This window comes from Protopterus annectens, chromosome 14.part0, assembly GCF_019279795.1.
Source record: "Protopterus annectens isolate FY-2018-M chromosome 14.part0, PAN1.0, whole genome shotgun sequence".
Lineage (NCBI taxonomy): Eukaryota > Metazoa > Chordata > Ceratodontiformes > Protopteridae > Protopterus > Protopterus annectens.
This window is the reverse complement of record NC_056748.1, coordinates 441,246,680-441,270,987: the sequence shown is the minus strand read 5'-3', so window position 1 is coordinate 441,270,987 and position 24,308 is coordinate 441,246,680.

The window sequence follows — 24,308 nt, the reverse complement described above, 5'->3', positions numbered from 1 at the left end:
TTCATAGTCTGTGGGGGCATGTGTTGTGTTGTGTTTATTCACATTTCCATGGACTCTGTCGTGGGTGTTTACTTTGGGCACTTTTAGTCTTCTGGGGGCGTGTCCGCTTACAGGGCTCAGCCTACGGACACGCCTCCTACTGTCTTACACGGACCGTGTTAGCCTTAGTTGTGATTCAGCATGCTCTCATGAATATGCAGAGCATGCTGACATCACTCCGTTTAACTGCAGCCTCCGTGTAAGAGTTATAACTCTTACACGGAGACTTTGTGAATCCTGCCCAGAGTTATCCATTCTTGGAATTCATGTAGCATCCTTCCCTTTTCTTATTTGCAAATTCCTCTTCTGCAAACACTCATCCACAACATTTTACTTGATACTTAATGATATTAAGATTAGGAACTCATTTTGTGCATCTCCCAAGGAAATACTATAAGATTACAATTAAGAAATGGAGAAAAAAGGAAAAAAATAATTTCTAGTGTCTAAGACACACGTCTTACATGCCATGTAAATTGGATTTTAATGCCTTGAGTTGGGTCTAATGCAACCCTTGATCTGTGCAAATTTTCTGATTTTGTCATTAATGAATGCAGACTTAACTATTTGTTTCTCATTCATTGTTTTCTCTTTTTTATAAACTCTAAGACCTGTTTTTGATGTTTCCATGCTACATTTACTATCAGGCTGCAGAATAATGCATCAGCATCCTTTTATGGTAATAATTCTGCACAAGTGCATTTTTTTATCCAGGTTTTTATTACTGCTATTTGCATTTTTTTTTCTGTTTCAAAGCTCTGCATCAGTGTGCGAGTTTGAATCCTTATTTGGTTTTGAAATGAATGGTATTGCACTTAAATACATCTGTACAGGAGCAGCTTTTAGACACCTCCTCTTACAAAATGACCTCTGAGTCATAGTCTCACAGAAGTAAAGGTCGTACAGCAATAACAGTGTCAGACTCAGGAGATAGCATAATGTAGCAGTTAATAAGCACTTGGGTGGGGGAGTAATTGGAAAGAGTGCCTGAGGAAACAGACAAATCTATGGCTATTACTAATGCAGTGGTGGACATCGTGCCCTACTGATAAAATGCATAGCAGATTTGCAGAATTATTCAGGCTGAACAGTACATGTACTATAAATAGTGTTTTATCAGAATATTTCATGCATTTGTTTTCACATTTTATTTACAACCACAAATGCCACATATATCATGTTAGATATGTCATACTAAGCACAAAATATCTGAATAAAAAGCTGTCTATACAGAAAATAGCACTCACTGAATTCATATTCTGCCAAGATCTTTAAACATCAGTAATTAAAAAGACTCTCTAGTGTTGTTTTTTTTTCTTCTGGGCAAGAAACACAGAGGGCATACCATTTAAATATGACAAAGGCATATATACTGCTATGCGCGTACCCTGAAAAACACTTGAGAGATATTACATTTTGGTTTGCTACTTAAAGAAGTAGGTGAGAATAAATAAATAAATAAATAAGTAAATAACTAAACAAACAAATACAATCAGTGCGGTGATTTATCACAAAGGCAAGACTATTTTACTAAGCATCGTGTTATGTTAGAGGAAACTACGTTTGTTCTATTAAGAATGAAGGGGTTCAGTATTCCATTCTACTTTATTTATTTTGCAGACACACGTGAGCATTTATAGGTGTGACCCAAGAGCACTGTCTAGTTAAGTGATTTGCTTAAAGTCAACAGAGTTGGCAAATGGAGGCTGAGAGACTCAAACCCTGGACTACAGGAAACAGTTTACGTACTTAAGCCTGTGCACTAACTTCTGCAAAATGCAAAAATGTTATATCATATGTTTTTTTCATTTCCCTAAACAGGTTTCAGCCAGTTTATATTAATGAGATTGAACTTCTGATGGTGGCAGAACTCAACTTTGTTTATAAATTAAATGCTTAGTTATGTGAGAAGGTGCAATGTTGTATCTATGATCCATTTAGATTACAGTTTAACCTCAAGTGAAATATATATTTTACAAAACATTTTCACATATGCGGGCATATCAGAACTCAGATATCAGGTTAACTTATATATTTTCATAGCATTTCAACTCCTGAGAGATCTTAGTTTAACCCCAAGTGAAATATGTATTTTACAAAACATTTTCACATATGCGGGCATATCAGAACTCAGATATCAGGTTAACTTATATATTTTCATAGCATTTCAACTCCTGAGAGATCTTAGTTTAACCCCAAGTGAAATATGTATTTTATAAAACATTTTCACATGTGCGGGCATATCAGAACTCAGATATCAGGTTAACTTATATGTTTTCATAGCATTTCAACTCCTGCGTTGTTAATTTATATGGTTATATGCAAACAAAGGAAGCATGAGGGATAGGCTGTGTAGCTTATAATATAATATAATATAATATAATATAATATAATATAATATAATATAATATAATATAATATAACATATAATATAATATAATATAATATAATATAATATAATATAATATATATGTAAGATGACTAATTTATGCATTCCTTTAATTGTAGCAATTAAAGTAGCAGCAAGAAACATCTGTTCATGCCAAAGCTATTTGGCCCTCATAAAGCCTAGTGTAGCATATATTGTTTGTTTGCATTTGTTATCTGGGTTAGAGCACTGATCCAAATGGAATTTTTTAGACTTGGCTTGAGAGTACAGTCTGGTTACTTGTTGAATGTCACACAATAGGAAAATGCAGGCTGAGGGAATCAAATCCGGGCCTATAAGAAGTTGCATGTGAACACCTTATAGCTCTTTTCAATGTTAACTGCATGGCTGCACGACTGATAAAATAAGTTAATATGTTGATAATATACACAAACAATATATATATATATATATATATATATATGTAATGAACTATCTTGTAAGGGTAAAAATAACCTAGATGTCACATGTCACACAAATTCAATTAATGTTAGCAGTGTCTGTGCCAGGCACAATTATCAGACGCTACAAAAATGATGATACTGTTTTTTACCAAGCTGAATGTGTGCTCATAATTGTTGTGATTTCCAACATATTTGTCACTGTTGTGGTTTAAATGAAAGGGAGCATTTTTTTTTTTATTTGAGGGACTCACTGAGATTAAATGGTTGACCACTAGCTTCTGGAATGATGACACCTAACACTGGGAGACAGGTTATCCTTATATCTCACAACTGTCCAAGTTTTCTCAGAATGCCCAGATTTTTGCCTCATATTTTGTTCTGTTCCCCATAAAATGTTTTTTTTTTTTTCTGGCAAGTAGTTGAGGAATGGACTCAATAAATGCAACAGACAGTGGAATTTCAGACTTCATATCCTTCTAAGAATGCATGTTAATGCTAAGACTAAGGGGGTTGGGAGGATGGCCTAATGGTTAAGGTGTTTGCTTACAAAAAACAGGTGCAAGTTTTTTGAGGTCTCACAAGGGATAAGCTAAGCTTAAAATGGCTCCTCACAAGGGCAGTTAGCTTGCCCTGCGATCTATGACTTTGTTCTAACAATGTTATACATATATATGAGAAATATTTAAAATCTGTCCCCAGTTTTGGTCCTTTGTCTACCAATTTATTTTTAACTTTGTCCAGAATTCTTGCATTACGAGGCTAACCTGTACATTTACTTCTGTGTTCTTAGTGCATGTATGGATGGAAAGGAAGACTACAAAACAACCATAGTTTTCTTTATACAATCTGCACTTCCCATTAAGGGTCAGGCTATTTTCTGAGGTTCCTATTTAACATCTTTATTGAATTATCACTGAAAATACAGGTAAATAGATTTATGCAAAAAACACTAACTATGTTAATATGTTCACATTTATAAACATTATACATCACATATATTTTATATACAGTTATTGCCAATCCAACATTACATAAATTGATCAGTTCTTGCCTTCCCTTAAACCTCACTCCTCCAAAACATTACTCTTCATGTTTTGTTTGCATAATTTCCATTTTTTCTATGTAATTTGCTCCTACCCTTTTCTAAAGATCTCAATTCCAATTCTTTTATCTCTGTTAAAATATTCACTACTTCAAATACAGTTAGTTTACACTTTTATTTCTATTTTCCAGTAATTGCTTCTTTGGCAGCTACCAAAATTAAACTTAACAAGACCTTACTATGTCTGGGCAATTCAGATTCCGTAACCTAGCTCAAAAAGTTATTTCCTTAGTCACTGCAATTTGCTCACCATCACACTCATCAGCATTTTTAAAGTCTGCAAATGAATTACACTCCTAAAACTTCCCAGTTACCTCTTGCTTCCACATCATACCTCCAATACGAGTCTATATCAGATAATCGAAATGGCTCATTATCGAATGCCATAACATCGAACTGCAAAACCCGAACCCTAAAAATATGAAAACCTCAAAACAGCAAATTTTTTCCCAGGGAAAAGATTTGCTGTTCCGAGAAACACACACACACCACAAGCACACTAAAAAGCAGCAATCCACACACATACATTTAAAAGTTACATCTAACCCTACACTGCACTGCACATACACTACTATCTATCCACTTACCTTAACCCAGTCCCTAACCTTAAGGTCTGTCACTATCGCACACTCACCTCACCCATGCCCTAACCCTAACTCACTTTAACCCGCCCCAACCCCAAATTCTTACTATTGCACACTCACCTCACCCACGCGGTAACCCTAACTCACTTAACACGCCCCTAACCCCAAATTTTCACTATTGCACACTCACCTCACTCGCGCCTTAACTCTAACTCACTTAACCTGCCCCTAACCCCAAATTCTGTCACAATCGCACACTTACCCGACCCGTGCCCTAACCCTAACTCACCCAACCCATACCTTAACCCGAATGTCCACACAATCACACACTTACCTTAACCCAACCTGTAACTTTCCACCGCATCACTGAAAACAGCGAAGCAACAACAACGGCCAACCAAATTCTTTCCCTAGGGAAAGAATTCAGTTTTGTGCAGCTTCGCTGTTTTCAGCATTTGTGATATTGTGTTCGATATTAGCTCATTCAAAATTCTGCCATTTCGATGATCTAATATAGACCCTCCAATACTTGCTATCTACCTGAGGATAAATTCTTAGGAGTTTGCTTGTGGTATAAAAATACTTATGTAATCACTTCCAAGCAAAAATTCTAAATCTTCTAGAATTTGTTGCATATTTGGGAGCCATACATATGTTCTCCCATTGTTTACTTGTGAATTGCTTATCCAGCCGCTCTTCCCAATCTTTTCTAACCTCCTGTGATTGATTTCTATAGCTATTTTGCAATATTTTAAATGGGATAGTAATTATACCTTTTTGATAACTGCGGTGGTGGTGCTGCGGTAGCGTTGTTGCCTCACAGTAAGACGTTGTCCGGTTTGATTCTCAGCTATAGCATCTTTTGTGTGGAGACATGTGTGAATGGGCATACCTTAGTTGAAGGTTGTGCGTCAGGGCTGGCAACTTGGCACGTAAAAATCTACTGCCAATCATTAGCAGACCGGAGTTCCGCTGTGGCGACCCCTAACCGGGAAAAGCCGAAAGACACAACAAAAAAAAGCAATTATACCTTTTTAACAACAGCTTCAGTTCTAGATTCAACTAAAAGCTCTACCAGACCATGTTTTTCACTTGGAATTTCCCTCTCCTTTTCTGTTTGTCTATACTCTGATATTAATCCCTGATAGGGAAGGCAGTATCTAGCATGCAGTCTAAATGTCTTTGTGGCCTCTTCAAACTGTGCTACCGTTCTCTCTCTCTCTCTCTCTCGCTCTAGTTGTCTGTTCCCAGTATCGTGGCTCCTTTACCAGTTTTCTGTAGTAAATTCCAGCCCCCTCCTGTCTCTTCGCTGTACCCTAACTGCAGTCATCTCTATCAGTAGAATCTCTTTTCTCTATTCTCATGTTAGCTTAGTTCTTAGAATACTTTCTGCTACTTTATAAATATAACATTCTCTATGGCTGTTGCTATTTTTCTTAAGGATCTGCATTGAAAATCCCGCTCTCTCTTTATTTCTTGAATCCGCCCTCCCTCCCTCCGTGCTTCATCATCACCCCTTTCCACTTTGAATTATATCTTTCTGCTAGTGTTATATGTATGAGCCTTAAATGTGTAGCTCTAAAATATACCTTCAAACTCAGGAATCTTAAATCACCTTTTTCTATTGGAAGGATCAACTTATACTCCTTGACCCCTGCCCTCTTCCCCTCCCTAATAAAATCCATCAACTCTTTATTAATTACCATTCACAAGTTCCCTCTGGTTGATGAAAATATGCTTGACATGTATATACATCTAAATGGACTAAAAACATTTCACTGCTTGTATCTTCCTATCCATATCTATAAAAAAGAGCATCCAGCTTCTCAGTTTTTGTATTATCTTTTGCTTAGTCTCTTCCCACATATGGCAGGTACGACTAGCATAACAAATCCTTTTTAACCTATACTACTATATACATAATTTTTCATGTCCTCAGAAATATGGGTATTGCTGAACCAATTCATATGTGGGCACATAATTTATAGCTATAACATTTGTTTTGTCTTCATTAATTTTATTTTCCAAAAAGACTTGAAACTGTCTCAGAATGTTCCACAACACTGAGATGTCCTGTTCTGGCTTTATCAGGTACAAAATAATATCATTTGCAAATAAAACCAGGTTTTCTTGATTACCATAACAATTATATCCTTGAATTTCTAAGTCCTTTATTTTCTTTGCCAGTGGTTCTAAATATAATGTAAATAAAAGGGGAAAGAGGACACCCCTGCCTGATTCCTCTCTTCAGACACAACTAATCAGAGAGGACCCCTCTCACTTTTAATTTTTGACTTTGATCCATCATACATCCTCTAAATTATCCTTATTATTATATCAGGGAATGCATATGTTTCCACTGCCCTATTCCTATAATCCTACAATACTCGGTTAAATGCTTTCTCTGTATCAAAATCCAAAATCACTTCTCAATCCCATGGCACAAGTGAACTCCTCTCCATCCAGTGGCTTCATTCTACTGTAAGGCACATTGCATTTTTTAATTTCTTTAACAGAGATGGTCTATTATAAATGATGAATGCTGTACTAATGCATTGACCACCAACATTATTACCTTCACAGACTAAACCCTTCCCAATAGTTTTTCATAAGTGCATACAAAAGTGCGAGTCCTGCTCTGTTCTGCTCTCACTCTACTCAGGCTCCACTTTGCTTCCCTACTGTACCCCAGATTCCCACCCACTCTCACTATGTCTACATTTATACTATCCAGCCACCCCCAAACAGTAATACTAACCTCCTCCCATCCAGCTTAAACATGTAGCCCTTAAGAGTCTGTCATCATTTCGCTTCCTGTTACCTATCACTCTTAGCTGTAGCTCAACATTGATCACTACTTTCTTGTTACTTCCAATGCATATATAACCACCAACTGTTTTCACACCTCTTACATACTTTCTATCTCTTCCATCATCAAACATGTATTACTTACACAACCCATAATTTCTCTCCCTAACTACTTATCCTATATCTATCACTCCCAAATTAGATTACAATAACAGTATGAATTGCTAACTATAGACTTGAGTCTTCTAACCACCTCACCTGTTACCAAAGGCACCAGAGACACAATATCATCTCCCCAAATAGGTACCTACCAGATAAACCTACCCCACCTAAAGTTAATATCGTAATGACAGCCAACATCTATCAGAACACACCATACCTCTATTGCAAACCTACACCACTCAATGTACCATCAAGTAAACATAAAATAACATCCCCTGCTAGAACAACACTAAAAAATATCTAAAAACACTAGTCCTATACACATCAATCCTAACCAGTTGTGATATTCACCCTAATCCAGGTCCAACAAAACTCATCTCGAAGAAAAACAAAGTCAATTGTACTGAACAAACTCAAACAGCACCTTACCCATCTAAAACTAGTCAACTAACTTTCATTACTCTAAATGCTAGAAGTATTTGTAATAAAATCAAAGTACTCCATGCTTGGATGGCTGTTCAAAAACTTAGTATCGCAGCCATAACAGAACCATGGCTACAGCCAAATATTAGCACCACTGAAATATTACCACCAAGCTATATGATATTTAGGAATGACCAAACTAAAAGGAAATGTGGTGGTATAGCAATAACATACCCAGATTATCTCAACCCACCTAGTCCCTGATAACTCTTCCATACTACAATTCAGTAATGTAGAACTTCTTATCACTTTCCTCAAACGGAACAAACACAAACACATCTGTATCATTCCCTTATATATTCCCCCAGGCAAAAATATTAATGGATTAGAAGACATTCTATACTGGACCTTAACTTCCATTCCTCATGAAACAGTCATACTAGGAGATGTTAATATTAATTGGCTTGATCTTGTATTTAGCTTAGCTAAAATTAGCATAAATCTTTTTGGATACAAACAATTGATGCAAACTCCAACATACTTAAGCAAAAACAGAAATTCCACACTAGACTGGATTGTAGTATCTGATCCTACCAAATTTACCTCGTCTGACATCCTATCAAATCTCATCAATGACCACCTCCCTGTCTTTACCAAATGTCACACACAAAATCTTAGAAAACAGCAAACTATAAAACTATTCATAACACAACAAATTTTAACCCTCAGATATTCAACAATATCTTCTCCTCAATAAACTGGAATATACTTAAGCAATAACCAATGACATGGTGTGGTATACTGAAGATTTACCCACGGTTGGTGTGGTTTAATCACAAGGCCGAAGCCGGAGTGATTAAATAAAGCCAACCGTGGGTAAATCTTCAATATACCACAACTATAGAGTCGGTTATTGCTATTATACAATGACATTATTTAAGAAAAAAAAAAGACTTACTTTTCTTAAATAATGTCTTTGTATAACAGCACATTACTGTTATTCCACTGGTGGTGGTATACTGCTTCCTCGTGCTGATGTACTGCGCATGCGTATAGGACTTGCGTTTCCACGCATGCCCAATACATCAATGCTTTGAAATGGAAGCGACGGAGAAAAGAAAGTCTCCATTGCTCCGTTTTTTTTTTTAATTAAAAAAAAAAGTTTTGGATACCTTATACCAATGGAAAAAAGTTTGGGCAACTGGACCTTTTTCTGTTGGTATATTGTATGATTTACAATGGACATGCTGGCCAATCAGTATGCATGTTTTGGAATATTAATGGGGGGGTCATTGTATAATAAGAAATATCCAACTAGATGATGCCATTGAGAAATTTAACTCTATATTTCTTAACACCTTAAATAAAATGGCAACCCCAAGAAATAAAAGAATAAAACAAGAAGTGCACCCTGGTTAACCAACACTACAAGAAGACTAATGCAAACTAGAGACAAATCCTGGAAAACTGGCAGACAAACAAAACTCCACAAAACCTCTAAGAATATAAAAGCTTCGTAACCAGGCCAAAAGATAGATAATATCTGACAAAAAGCATACTATAGTGAACTCCAAAATAATTGCAAGGCCAGTCCCAATAAATTCTGGTCAGCCTTCAAGAAAATACTGCAACCAGGGCAAAAATATACTCCCAATCCATGTCCAAATAGTACACCTCTGGACACTGCTACACAACTTAATACCTACTTTGTAGGCAGCATAGCATCTATTACAAAACAATTTAGTCATAGTACTGCAGACCACAAACAACAAACAACTATTACCTTCTCATTTACACTTCAAACAGTCTCTACGGCCTCTGTATAATGCATCTATATTACCCGATAATATGTTTAAGTTAGCGAATACCTAACCGTTGAACTGGTAATATTGAAAAATTGAAACAGCAAATGGCCGATTTGATGTAGGGAATGAATTCCCTCGGTATCAAAAAAAAAAAATTAAACCAAAATTACTTTGCCCCCCCCCCCCCAACTAAATATACCAATTCCAAGATTGCGCTGCAGTGGGGAAAGGGGCAAAATCCACATAACGGACAAGGGAATTCTTTCCCTGCATTAAATCGGCCATTCGCATTTTTTTTGCTTTTGCTATTACCAGATTAACGTTTAGGTATTCACTAACCTAAACTTTCGATAGGTAATAGGAAACCTATATAATAACTCTTAAGCAAACTAAAAATCTGTTCTGCCTCTGCAGGTAATCTACCCAGTGAATTCCTTAAAATAACAGCAAGTAGCATATGTTATCCCATATCTATACTCATAAATAGAGCCATACAAGAGAACTATGTCCCCAAAAATCTTTTATAGGTTCATAGGTTCATAAGTTCATACTAGGCTATCTGCCCTAGGGCATTTACAAGCTCTAGCCAAAGTGTGTTTGGCTTTCGCCACCCATTTTAAAATGAATTTTGCTATGCCCTTTTTCGAGGTTAGTATACTGTGCATCTGTCTAACAGTGACACAGAAGTGATACCGGAGTAAATCTATGATCTCCCATCCACTCATCAAGATTCCTCTTGAAGAGAGTCAATGAGGGACTCTGCCTAACCTAGACTGGGATTTTATTCCAGAGTGAAGGGAGCCTCTGGGTTATGAATCTGTCCCTCCAGCATGTCCTATTTATTTCAGTGCAGAGGTTCAAGTCTCGATGGGATTTGGATTTTCTGAGGGGCAGCATTTCCATTAATTCCCGGTTCGACATGGCTTTATACATCAGGCACAAATCGCCTCTGAACAGGCGGTATGCTACTGAGTAGAGCTGGAGTTTCTTTAACCAGGCAGCATATGGCATCTGTTTGAGCCCTTTGATCCTCTTGGTGATTGGGGTCTTTCCAGTTGCTGCAGGTGTCTGGTAAGGTACATCCCAAAAGGGGCATTGTACTCAATTATGGGCCTGATGAGGGATGAGTAAAGAGGCACGATGACCTCCCCTGATCTAGATGTGAATCCCTTCATGATTAGGTGGGCTATATAAAATGATTTTCTAACCACTTTGGCCACGTGGTTGTTGAATGAGAGATTGCTATCAACTTGGGTCCCCAGGTCCCTAATTACTTCTTCCATACTTAATGGATTACCATCTATGTGGTAATTTGTGGGCACTTTGTTTTTGCCGAAGGGGATGACTATACACTTTTTGGCGTTTAGCTTGAGGCCATGGCTCTGGCACCAGTTGTCTGTTTCTATGAGGCCCTTTTGTAGGATGATTGTGCCGAATGGATAGTCGATTATGGTGCCCAGTTTGCAGTCATCTGCAAACTTGGTCAGCCACAGTCCTTCCGTGTTGGCCTGTACCTCCGAGAAATATATACCGAACAAGAGAGGTCCCAGGACTGAGCCTTGTGGGATGCCACTTGTAAGTGGTTTGGAGTCTGACATGGCTCCAGCAATTCTAACCATGTGGGTTCTGTCCTTGAGCCAGTTTGCAACCCATCTAGTGACATAGGGGTTTATATTTAAGCTGGTGAGCTTATCTATAATCAGGTAGGCTGTGTGGACCACCTTCCAATGGCCTTGGTGACTGTTTCAAAGAAATCGACCAGGTTTAAGAGGCAGGATCTGAACAAAGCCGAACTGGGTAGGATCCAGTGTCTGTAGGTCCCCAATATCTTTATTTATGAGGTCCATGATGATCCTTTCCATAGCTTTGCAGACCAAGCTAGTCAGGCTTATGGGGCGATAGTTTCCAGGATCCGTTGAGGCACCACCTTTGTGGAGAGGGACCACTGTTGCTGTACGCCACTCTTTGGGTACATATCGTGTAGTAAGGCTGAGATTGAACAGTAGTTTTATGTTTGGGTTTAGTTCTTCTTGGAGTTCATGTAGGACGGTCTGGTCCCATTGATGCTTTATTTTTTGCTTTGGACGGCTCTTACCTGAGCATCTGAGATGTCAGGGGCAGCACTCTGCTGGGATAGATATTTGCCCTTTTGGTGGGGAAGGGGGGGAGAAGTTTACACTGAACCTGTCAGCTAGGATGTTGGCAATGTCTGTGGGTTTGTATTTTTGCCATTTTGGACTAATTCTGAGCATATCTGGGAATTCCCACCCAGGTTTCTAACCTAACTAAAGAAAGCCTAGTGATTATCCTTAGTGTCCTGTGCAATTTTTCTCTTTTGGGATTTTGCTCCATCATGTGATTGGATCTTGGTTTTGTTTGGGATTGCATGATCCATGCATTCCTGAAGACGTTCATAGAATGTGTTTATAAAGGATTCTGCAGTCTGGGCCGTATTTTCCACAGGCCTGGGGGCTTTGAAGGATTCCACCTCACTTTTGAGGAGTGTGAAATTTGCTTTAGAGAAGTTTTTCACTGTGGTTTTCTGGGCAGGGGCTGGGGTCGGGATGTGAATATCTAGTGAGATTATTTTATGATCTGATCTTACCAGTGAGGGATACACTTCTGGTCTGGAACATAGAGTCCCCATGTTAGTGATGATCAGGTCCAGTATGTTTTCCCCTCTTGTGGGAGTGGTAACAAGCTGTTCCATAGCATTTGAGTTTATAAATTCTAGGAACCTTTCCCAGTCTATGTTTGGGTAGTTGAAGTCACCCAATATAATGGTGTTTGGAGAGACCTTCATATTTTCCAGTGTTCGGGTTCCTGGGTTTGGGAGGGTGGTCTGTAGCAGGCTATAAACTGGAAGGCAGTTTTACCCACTGTTAGTTGCACATGGATAGTCTCTGATGCTTTCTGCTATGCCAACAACCTGGAGGTGTGGGTATCTTTGACGAATATTGATACTAAGAAAACATGGTATGAGGTATAACCTGGTAGTGCTGGTGTGCTCTTGGAAGCCTTGAAATGGTTTCTGTTACTGCACAGATATCAATGTTCTCCATGCTAAGGAGAGTTTCGAGTGTGTGTGCATCTTGAGGTTTAGACTTCTGGCATTGAGTAGCATTACTCTTAGATTCTTATTGGAGGTGGGTTTGTCTTTGAGCCTTGCCTAAAAAGGCACTATGCATATCATCCCAAGCTGACATGAATGACACCAATACTTAAGCCAATTGTTGAAATTGATCATCTTGTCTTCATATTGTGGCATCATTCTTGGTGAGGGTAAGATGCTACTCAAGGTCAGGGCCTGGGCTACATGATCAGATAGCTCCTCTATGTCTCTTTTCATGTAGTCCAGGGAGGTATGTCTCAGGTCATTCACACCAGCATGGACAATGACTGAGTCATATTTGTACTTGCCTTGGAGTGACCTGAGTGCTTGTGTTATGTGGCGGATCCTAGCCGACAGGCAGCTCACCGTGACCTTCTCCTTGTTCAGTCTGGTGTGCCTGTGTGCCTGACGATAGAGTCACCTATTACAAGTGTATCAGGTGTGTTGTTTAGCCTTAAGGGCTGTAACTGTTCAGCACACTGGCTTTGTGAGCTATGTGTTGCATGTGTTTTATTTTCGGGAAGGGTTGTGCTTGGGTCTGCTTTGGAGGTCTCTGTTGCTTAGGCAGATTTTTATTTAGAGCCTTTTTGTGTGTTTATGTGTTTGGTTTGCTGTTGTGGTAGGTCTATGTGAGACTGGAATTGTAGTGAGTGTGGTTTCCTTCTCCTCCTGACTGGTTACGCCAGTACTGAGTTGAGAGAGCTTAGCCTCCAGTTTAGCTATATGGTTGCATCTCTCACATGTTTTGGAATTTGTTGGGAGGAGGAGAGGGTTGTCTGTGTACATGAGGCAGTTGTAACATTGCATCAAGATTCCCAGATTCACCAGCTGGACCGGAGAGGAGATTGACAACTGACCTTTGGATATGCTAGAATAGTATTGGGAATTCCTTTATAATTGAAAAAAGGGCCAATGGGGAACAAGGTACTGAAGGGGAGTTTGTGAGGGTGTAGTGCTTTTAATTTTTTAGTGCTGACTTATATAATTGCTTTAGTGAGCAAGTTCCAGGCTTTAGAGTAGGAATAGGGTGTTTATTATGAGAACTAGAGCAGTTCTAAGGGAAAAGAGCAGACTTTGTGGAGCCGAGAATGGTTTAAACCCAATTAAGCGGAAAAATCACTTTAAAAAATCACTTATCATTCCCTCCATAAAGATAGATGGTACTTCTGCAGACATCACTAATTTTAGACCAATGGCTATCCTATCTCACTCTCTAAAAATCTTAGAAAAATGCATCCACAAACAACTCTTACAATACCTCAACCAAGAAAAACTTCTAACTCAAACCCAGCATGGTTTCTGTCTCTTCCATAGCACAAACACAGTTCCTATAGCTTTCACAGATACAGTGAACAAACTCAGAGATAGAGATCAACGTGTCTCTGCATATTCCTTGACCTATCAAAGGCCTTTGATATGGTCAGCCATACTAAACTACTAGAGCAAATGTCAGCCTTAGGTCTAACACTAAACATCCTAAACTGGTTCAAGAGTTATCTCACTGATAGATGCCAATCAGTAAAATGGCAATCTGGGCCCTCACCTTTTCTTCCTGTCAACCCTGACATCCCACAAGGATCAGTCCTTGTTGTTCCTCTCCTCTTTAACAGCCTTACAAATTCTCTTCACACTTGCACACAACATGCTTCTCTCATATAGTGTGCTGATGACTCAACACTTATATGTACTTCCACTTACCATAGATGCCACAACCAAATTACACAAGAATACCTAACTGCCCCTGAAAAATGGTTAAAAAACTCTAAACTCCTGCTTAACTCAAAGAAAACCACACTTTTTCTTTTTTATCCTAAATCTCTGTCTCATGAAAAACACAACTTTAAAATATGCTCCCTTAATAATACGACCATAGAAATGGTAATACAAAACTATTAGGCATGACCGTAGACGACAAACTTAAATTTGATTTACACATATACAAAATGCCACCAAAAACACACCAAAAACAATATTACTCTACAGAGCTAGAAACGTCCTCATTTCCACATCCAGATACACCCCTGCAAATAGTTATCTTCTTCCTTCTCTTGTTTATGGAGCCCCTATCTTCACTAATCTTCAAATCTCACTTACTGAAAAACTTGAACAATGTTACAATACAATAGCAAGATTTGCATTGAATTCTCACTGCATTACCCACCATTGCACTGCATCGAAAACACTTAACTGGCTAGGACTACCCAACTAACTAAAACATACTCAGCTAATCACCACACATAAAATCATTCATTACCCATCCACCTGCTCCACCTTAAATTCTATCCTAGAAAAACACTCCCCTAATCGGCTCTTGGGATCAAATAACCAAGCTCAACTCACTGTTCATAAAGCAGCTAAATCAGCAGGGTACTCTCTTTATTCTCACTCAATAGCTAAAATATGGAACACTATGCCCACATCTATAAGGACAGACACACCCCTCAAATTCTTCACACATTCTCTTAGAAACTATCTAAAAATATATGTCTCTTCATTTTGTACACCGGATTGATCAAATAGCTCCTTAATTTGTAACTGTAACAGCATTACCCTCCATATATGTTATACAATTGATCATTTCTTGCCTCTTTTACCTGTACCTTTCACTACTGTTATCACTATACAGTCCCCTAACTTTTCTTTCTCCCTTTTATTTTCTCCCTATCCATACCCCACACTTTACTAATAAACACCTAACTTTCTATCTCCTACTTTCCCTCTCCTGTAATTCCCCTCCTCTCTCAACCCTGTACACTAGATATGTACACTAAGTACATCATAATAAATACAAATTATTTAACTATCAAGCAGACTCATGCTGATCTGAATCATGTAATTACAAAGAACACTTGTCTCATGTATATAGTCTGTTTAGTAATATCTAATGTCTGTAATTAATGTGCAGGCATGATTCATCTAATATACGTAAAAATGATGTGCTATCCATTATTGTATATTATTTCTTGTATGTGAAAAAGTTAATTGGTGCTCTGTAATAAGTTAATGCAAGCTAATGTAATATGTTAATTGTCGCTGGAGCTTTTCTCCACGGCCTCTGCTGAAAATGGGCACCTACCCAGTTGAACTTTCCCAGTAAACAAATGTCAAATAAAATAAATAAATAAATCAAGAACAGCTAACAACAGTAGTATTTTCTTACATTCTGTTTCCCTCTAGATCATCATTGTTCTATTAATGTTGTCAAATGTTTGCCTCCCCTTCACAAAACCAGACTGATCCATATCTATCAATTTTGGCAACACCTTTGTCATTTTTTTGGATATTAGAGACATAGACACTTTATAATTGTGATTTTAAATTGAGATGAGCTTATAAGAAATGGGTCTGATTAGTCTTACAGGTTCAGAGGTATTTACTAGGCTAACAACCACAAGGGACATTTTAAGCCTAGCCATACATCTGAAATCTCTAACAAGTTTGGGTACCCTTGATAAGTGTAAAAAGGGGCTTGGGAGTGAAACATTTACAAGGAGGGACCTGGGAAATGAACCATTTACAGGTTGCCTGTGCCCATTAGAGACATAGGTGCCATGCCAGTGATGAATTTCCTGTTCCCCATCCAACTGTCCAAGTTACACTTGAATTGGGTTAGGGTGGAACTCTGGTTCACGTGGACAGGGAGCCTGTTCCAGAGATTGAGTAGCCTCTGGGATACATATCTGTCTCTCCAGCAGGTCCAATTTATATCAAAGGCAAGGTTTAAGTCATTAAAATGGGTAATTCTGGTACTGTTTGTTTTGCAGATATGCAGGAGGTCCATTAGAGTGGGGTCTGACAATGCCTTGTATGCAAGGTATATATCTTCCCTCAACAGCCTGTAGGAGACAAAATACAGGGACATAGACCTGAAGTGATCTGCATTGCATGTGTTACTTATATTCTTTTAATGAGGAACCTCTGTGGATGTTCCAATTGCTGGATATGCCTGGTTAAGTAAGTACCAAATGACAGGTCTGATGGATGTTGAATGCAGTGGAACAATGGCTTCCTTGGACCTAGATGCCATACCTTCATTTATAAGTTGTGCAACACAGAATAATTTCCTTACTACTGTAGACACATGATGGTCCAAGATTAGATTACTATCTATGTGTGCCCTTAAGTCCCTGACTACTGGGTTAACTCTAAGAAGTGTGTTTTCAATATGATAGCTACCAGGGGAGGATGACTTCCCAAAGGATATCATTGTGCATTTCTTGGCATTTTGTTTTAGTCCATGGCTCTGACACCAATTGTTTGTCTGTGTCAGCCCTTCTTGGAGAACATTTGTGTTAGTGTGGGATTCAATGACAGCTCATAATTTGCAATCATCTGCAAATTTAGTCAGCCAGAGACCACTGACATTGGCTTTGACTTCAGAGAAGCAAATGCTAAAAAGGAGCAGTCCAAGGACCGATCCCTGAGATACTCCACTTGTGACTGGCCTCTTTGTAGAAGTGGACTCCCCAAGTCTAACTTCCTGGGTCCTGTCTGTGAGCCAGTTGGCTATCCACTGGGTGACATACAGGTTTGTACCCAACCTCTTGAACTTTTCAATAATGCCTGAGTGGTGTATTGTGTCAAATGCCTTGGCCAGGTCAATGTAGCAGTCTAAACCATTTTGCCCTCACCCATTGCTTTGGAAACCTTCTCAAAGATGTCCACCAGACTGAGTAGGCATAACTTGCCCTTGATGAAACCAAACTGGGTTGGGTCCAGTGTCTGGATGTTTACTATATCATTATTGATCATTTCCATGATAATTCTTTTCATGGTATTGCACATAAGGCTAGTGAGACTTATAGGTCTGTAGTTTCCAGGTTCTGTAGGTGGCCCACCTTTATGGAGATGGATGACTGTTGCTGTTCTCTGTTCATGAGGCACTAAACATGTTTGGAAGCCACAGTTAAACAGCAATTCCAGAGAGCCTGACAGGTCATGTTGTATCCTACTTAGAAGGCATCCTGGGATATGTCCTTTGCCCATTGATGCAGTGTTCTTTACTGTCTTTAGGTATTACAGCCACCACTGTTTTTTTCTAGGATGTTGCTGCTTCCCCTCCTTTGAAAATACTGTTAAACAAAACCTTCTAAAGCTTTAGCACTTTCTACCCTCCTATCTTCCAAACTTCAAAACTTCCATAGGAATACCATCTGTTCCTGAAGACTTTCCTGCAAATTGGTTATACATCTCCTTTTTTATTTCATCTCCTCATATCTTAACTGTTAATTGTTGAGTCTCATTCACGTCTAACCTTGACATACCTAAGTCTTCCATAAATATTTCCTTGTGATTTTTTTTTTGTTTCCACATTCCTCTGGTTTATGCAAATTTTCATAACATTTCTGAAATATCTCTAATACCTCTACAGGATGTCTGGTTATTTTTTTGTTATAGTCTCCGTAAGTTTAGCAACAAACCTTTCTACTTTCTGTTGCCTAAGTCATTGTGCTCAAATTTTGTTGTGCTCTGAAGGTATTATCAAACAAAATAGTTACTGAACAGCAATCTTTCTAAAGTCATGCATATTATCCAGATTCTCGCTTATTTTCTCTTTAGCACTCTGCATTTGCATATCTTCTGGTTCTGTGAGTTCCGCCTTAATCTGCAATACTTTAACGTTTGTCAGTCCCACTTAATAATTCTTGTTTCTTTTTAACTATATCTCTTTTTCTTTTATTTGTACCCTATTTTTAAACTCCAAATTCATTTTATCCCACTCACTAGCTATAACTTCCGAAGAACTTTCTATCTTCTCTAATAACTCTTGAATAATTTCCACTGCAGATGCTTTAAATTCTTGTCTTTTCAACAGGTAGGTGGAATAGTGCCCATGTCTCATTTGTGCTTTGTTTCTCTCTGCATTTTTATCTTAGTAGTTACTGCCACATGAGCTGAAATAGTTGTTGGATGTGTGTCAAATTATTCAATTAAATGTGCATGTTCTTGTGAAATATTATTGCTGGATAGTCTAGCTCAGTTTTTAGTGCTATTTTTTGACCAAGGACACCACCAGGTTAGGCATATTCCAGTGGACATGTAAAGGATTATTTCCAATCTGAATGACTGCATGCACAGCGGGGTAAATGCCCATTTCAATAAGCTATGGAATATGCTGTTATCAGGGAACACCTTTTAATAACTGAAATAGCAATGCTGCTGATCTTGAAGTAATGACCAATCATTGCAGTATGTCAAATCACATTGTGTAGAGGTATGTGGATTCCATCTGCCTCCTTCTTAACAGCAACACTTTTTGACTACCATCTGTACCTGATTTGATGGTGGCCACGTTTCAGCTCAGTATGGCTACCTTGCCCTTCTGAGATGAGGTGTTTAGCTATAACATACTATTGTTCTGAACAAATGCAAGGGAAAAGTATAATATGTGATTGTTGTCTGGTGGAAAAGAGACCCCTCCCCTCTCATCTCAAGGTTGATCACTATTTGATAATATGTTTTCTAAAATATGCTTTCCATTGGTTGACTCATTTAATGCATCACCGGAAATGTTGAAGTTGACACATTTGTTCAGACTTGATGCTCACATGTTACTTATTTCATGCTTGAAAGACGCATTCAGGTAAGTAATTCAGGTAAGTAGTAGTCTGGGAACATAGCCTCTTGCTGCAAATAACTAAATAAACTACAGCTGAGAAAAGTTTAAGGGAAAATTAAAATGGTGTGGGAAAGATGACTAAAATGTAATATGATTTATTACAGAAAAAGACTTGATTATGAAGAAAAGACTGAAGTAAAATAAATAAGCAACAGGGGCTTTGCTCTTGAGGAGAATTATTGACATCCATGCCTTGAGCATATAAGGAGCTTGTTATGATCTGAGATCCAGTCATAACCCTGTGTTATGTATCTTTCACAACATGCTTTAGTTTTTCACTGCAGTACACACAACAGCCACCACAGAACAGTAGGGGAAGCATTTGACAGCTTTGCAAGCTGTAATACATGTCACAATGCAACACCCCATACAAAAGTTTGCCAATGTGAAGTGTCTGTGCTTTTAAAGCGGTTGGTTGATCAAATGTATACTTCACTTCAAGCTACTGTCCCTATGGTACCACTAAACACCTTACATATTTCAAAACACTTTTACACTTATTCTTTTTTTCTCCTTCTAACTGACAAGCAGTTAAATCTTGACCCTCATACGTAACCTTACTAATGTGTACTAAGCCAGGCCTTGCCATAACCCTGCACCCAGAGCTGGATCCAGCTCTAGGCAGCCAAGGCAGTTGCCTAGGGCCCACTGGTTGGGAGGGGCCCTCTGCTGGTTAGGGGCTGCCATCTTCTTTAAGAACACCATTACATCTCTATGTGCATATGTCGATGCATGCACATCTATTATTTGTAATGTCACATGCAAAATAGAGCAAATATTTCACTAAGCTGGCACATTAGAGCAGGCAGCAATGAAACAGAACATGCCTGTTTGCTGCTGTACATTGGAGATCAGATCTACAGCATAAAGTTCCAGGTACTTGTGTGTAATGCCCTGGGCAAGAATGGCAGGTTAGTTAATTTAACCAGGCTCAAACCCAGCACCTTGGCTACAGGAGACAACAGCCTGAATCCTTTACACCAACCATACATCTCAACTTCCAAATACAAACAATCTGGACAAAGCCCTAAATATTGACCCAACAATGGTGACAGATTTTAAATATTGCTCTTATATATACTTAGAATGTTGCTAGAATAACAGGTTTTGTGTTAGCTTGCATTTTTATGAAGGATATGAAGTCTGAAACTCAGACAAATGCCATTATTTAGTGACTTCAGTCCTCTGTAGTTTGCTAGAACCCCCACCCCCCCAGATTATTAAGAGGAGCAGATCAGAAATATGAGGCTAAAATCTGAACATTCTGCAGAAACAGTTGAAAGGTATGATGATACCCACTAACTCAGTACATTTTCAAGTAATTGTCAGCTTCAGTGCATTTTCAAGACATTGTCAGCTTCAGTGAATTTTCAAGGAATTGTGCACTTCAAGCTCATGCTGTTTTCAGTGTGCAACTTTAGTAAATGGTCATCACTGTGTTGTGGAACTTGAAAGCAGTGTTAGCAGTACAACAGATGGTTTACTTAATTTTGATGTGGAAAGCTCTGGGTTCTAGTCCCACATCATGTAGGTAGATTGCTGATACTGTGCTGTACTTTGAGGTAGGAGGTGAAGGTGCTACAGTCCAGAGTTTGTCCTCCTTTGGATGAGATGCCTAGTAATTACAAATATGTTGTTGGTTTACCATCCATTCCGTAATGCAATATTACTAGCTTACCATTTTTTTAAATGTAACATAGGCACTTTACTCTTCAAGGGCAGGAGGCACTGAATTTATAGATGAAGTAAAGAAATATAAAGTTGTTTGCAAGCACCAACCTCTTCCTTAGTTGCAGATCTTTTTTAATGTGGAATTATTCAGGTGACTTTTACTTCTGCAGAGATTGCGCATTATTGACTGATATTGGTAGACTGCAATGACATAAATTTGAGTAGCCTTTAATGTTCTGAAATAGGCAGTTTTGTCATTATTGGTTAATACATTTTGTTTCATTGATTGCTGGAAAATGTTCAAAACTACAAATTTAAAACAAACTTTAACAAGTGGTGCTTTGTTCTACAAGGAATATAATTTAATACAATTAGAACATATGCATATATGCATGCATGGTCCTAAAAATGTTTGCAAGGGGCCTAATGTTTGAAAACAACCCAAAAGATAAACTTAATCTGCCACTGGGCAGATTCATATTCTTTGATTATGGGTTTCAATACCATTTCAGTGAATGTGAGATTCAAGGGCAGAAAGGTTTATTGTTAATGACAATACTGTTTTCATTGTGAGACTGTATTGTTTTGTTTAGCAAATATCTGTTGGTGTTTATGCTATTAAATTTGAAATAAAAGTTTTAAATTAAATCCAAATATCTATAACCATTGCAGAAGTAAAGAAGAAAATACTATGCACACTGACAGGTGTGAACAGTATTTATGGTAATTAGGGAGAAATAGCCAAGTAATGGGACACTGGAATGACTGCAGGGTGGGGGAGATGCTGTGAGGGTGCTGTTGTGTATTTGGGGGGTCTGATGGGTATATGTGGGGGAGATCTGATCCATTACCATGCCTAGGTCCCCATTTGACCATGATCCGGCTCTGCCTGTACCATACCTTAGAAAAGCCCATTCCATAGCACTACCACTACACAAGACAGGCTCACACACACACACACACACACACACACACACACACACACACACACACACACACACACACACACACACACACACACACACACACACACACACACACACACACACACACACACACACACACACACACACCACTAAAGCTGTGCCATTGCCAAACTTTTACTCTTAAGTCTAACCTCTAAAAACAAGTACAAACACACTTAAAATCTATCCCCTTCCCTAACCCTAACCCTAACTCTCAAAAACTGGCACAAACACATTTATAAACTATCTGTTTAGTTAAACTTTACTCCAACATAAAACCATACAAACTTGCACACACACTATTCTACCCCAACACTGACCCATTTACCTGTGTCAACAAAACAAACTGCAGACAAAATGAACTGTTAATAAATCAAACCACTGATAATATGATAAAGCAGTTCACATCAGCAAGCTGAACTGTCAACAAAATGAACTGCAAATATATACAACAGATATAAACAAAACATTGTCTTCAGCACCACATAAATTGTGAGCATCCATTTATTATACCACCACATAATGCGGCTTCACTGTAGAAGAGCTTTCTCAATGGATGACCAATGTTATCAATCGTTAAGATTATATGGACTCAAAATAACTTTTGATTTATAATGTAAGTAATTGGTATGAAAATAATATATGAAAATGTCAGCTGTAAAGAAACCAGACAAAATAACTAATCATACCCAACATACATTGTAAAATAAATGTCAATAAACTAACTGATAACAAAATAAAAAACAAAAAGTGAAAAACAAAAAGCAAAAAACAAAAAGTGGAATGGACACTCCAAGACATGAAGTCTTTTGTTTGTAAGACAAAAGAACTCAATCTGTGGTTTTATTCCATTAAAATTCATTGAAGTGCATTGAAGTTTATTTTGGAGTATCCGTTCCACTTTTAGTTTTTTATATGTTGTAAAATACATTGAGGCATAAACTGATAATGCATCAATTTTTTCATAATAAATATTTTTTACAGAAGCAATATAATGTTAATAAACATCATTATTGCAATTCTTTTAATCCTGGTTTCAAATATGTACCACATTTTAAAACCTATATTTGTTCCTTTGACTCTAATATATTATGTTTTTTTTAAGTATCAAAAAGATCTACACCAGTCACTTTATCAATCCCAGTTAAAGTAAATACTGCCAGTGTATATGCCAAAGTATGTTTAATTAATGCAGTTCATTGCATTTACAATTGATATACTTACATTAAGAGACAGATGTTTAAATTATCTAGAAGGTTGTCCCACATAAAAGATTAAAAAACAGCGTTTCGCTCACTAACCACTCCTGTGCACAATAAATAGTCAAGTTAATAGCAAAAAAGGTTGTAGCACAGTTTAGGCAGAGTAGGTGCACTCCAAATATATCAATATACGTACTATACAGTACGTTAGTAATCCCCAGCAGTTGCAAATGATCCAAAGTTAAAGGCAGGTTCCTTCGCAGAACAATAGCTTGTATATAACTCAAAATGACGAACCAAGCATTCAGCGAAGTAAAATAAATAATTTTATTTATAAATCCGGCAAGCACTTTCAACTAGGTCTTCATCAGGCCGTAACAATTTATCAGTGAAAGACATTCACATTTATAGGAAACACTATTCAAAAATTAAACATGTCATATCCTGTTAAGAGTTAAATGTCAACATAAAGTGTCACTTCATATCTCACTAAAAATAAAATACTCTATTAAAACACTTGCATAACAGTCCCACTACTAATAATATCTGTATCAACATATAAATATACATGTGTATATAAATGTGTATAAGCATATAAATATACAAATATATTAGAATTAAGTTAAAAATAAAAATAAATTTATGAATGAATTTGTAATGGATAACTATATATATCTAAATTCTATACATTTAATAAACCTAACTAATGCAAAAGCAGGTCATATCTATAAAAATCATCCTTATAAACATTAAAATACGTAATTTATCCATAAAATAAAATCAATAAAAGTAGTCTTACAGTTCATGAGTTAAAGTTACACATCCATGATATTAAAAGGGGGGAAGGGGTACTTTAAAAACACTGCTATAATTGGCAATGATAGGTTTATAGATCTTTCCAAGATAATAACTTTGTTCCCTCCATACATCTACTTTAACTTCCTAGCCTTGAGTATTGGTTTTATAGATACCCTGTCATTCATA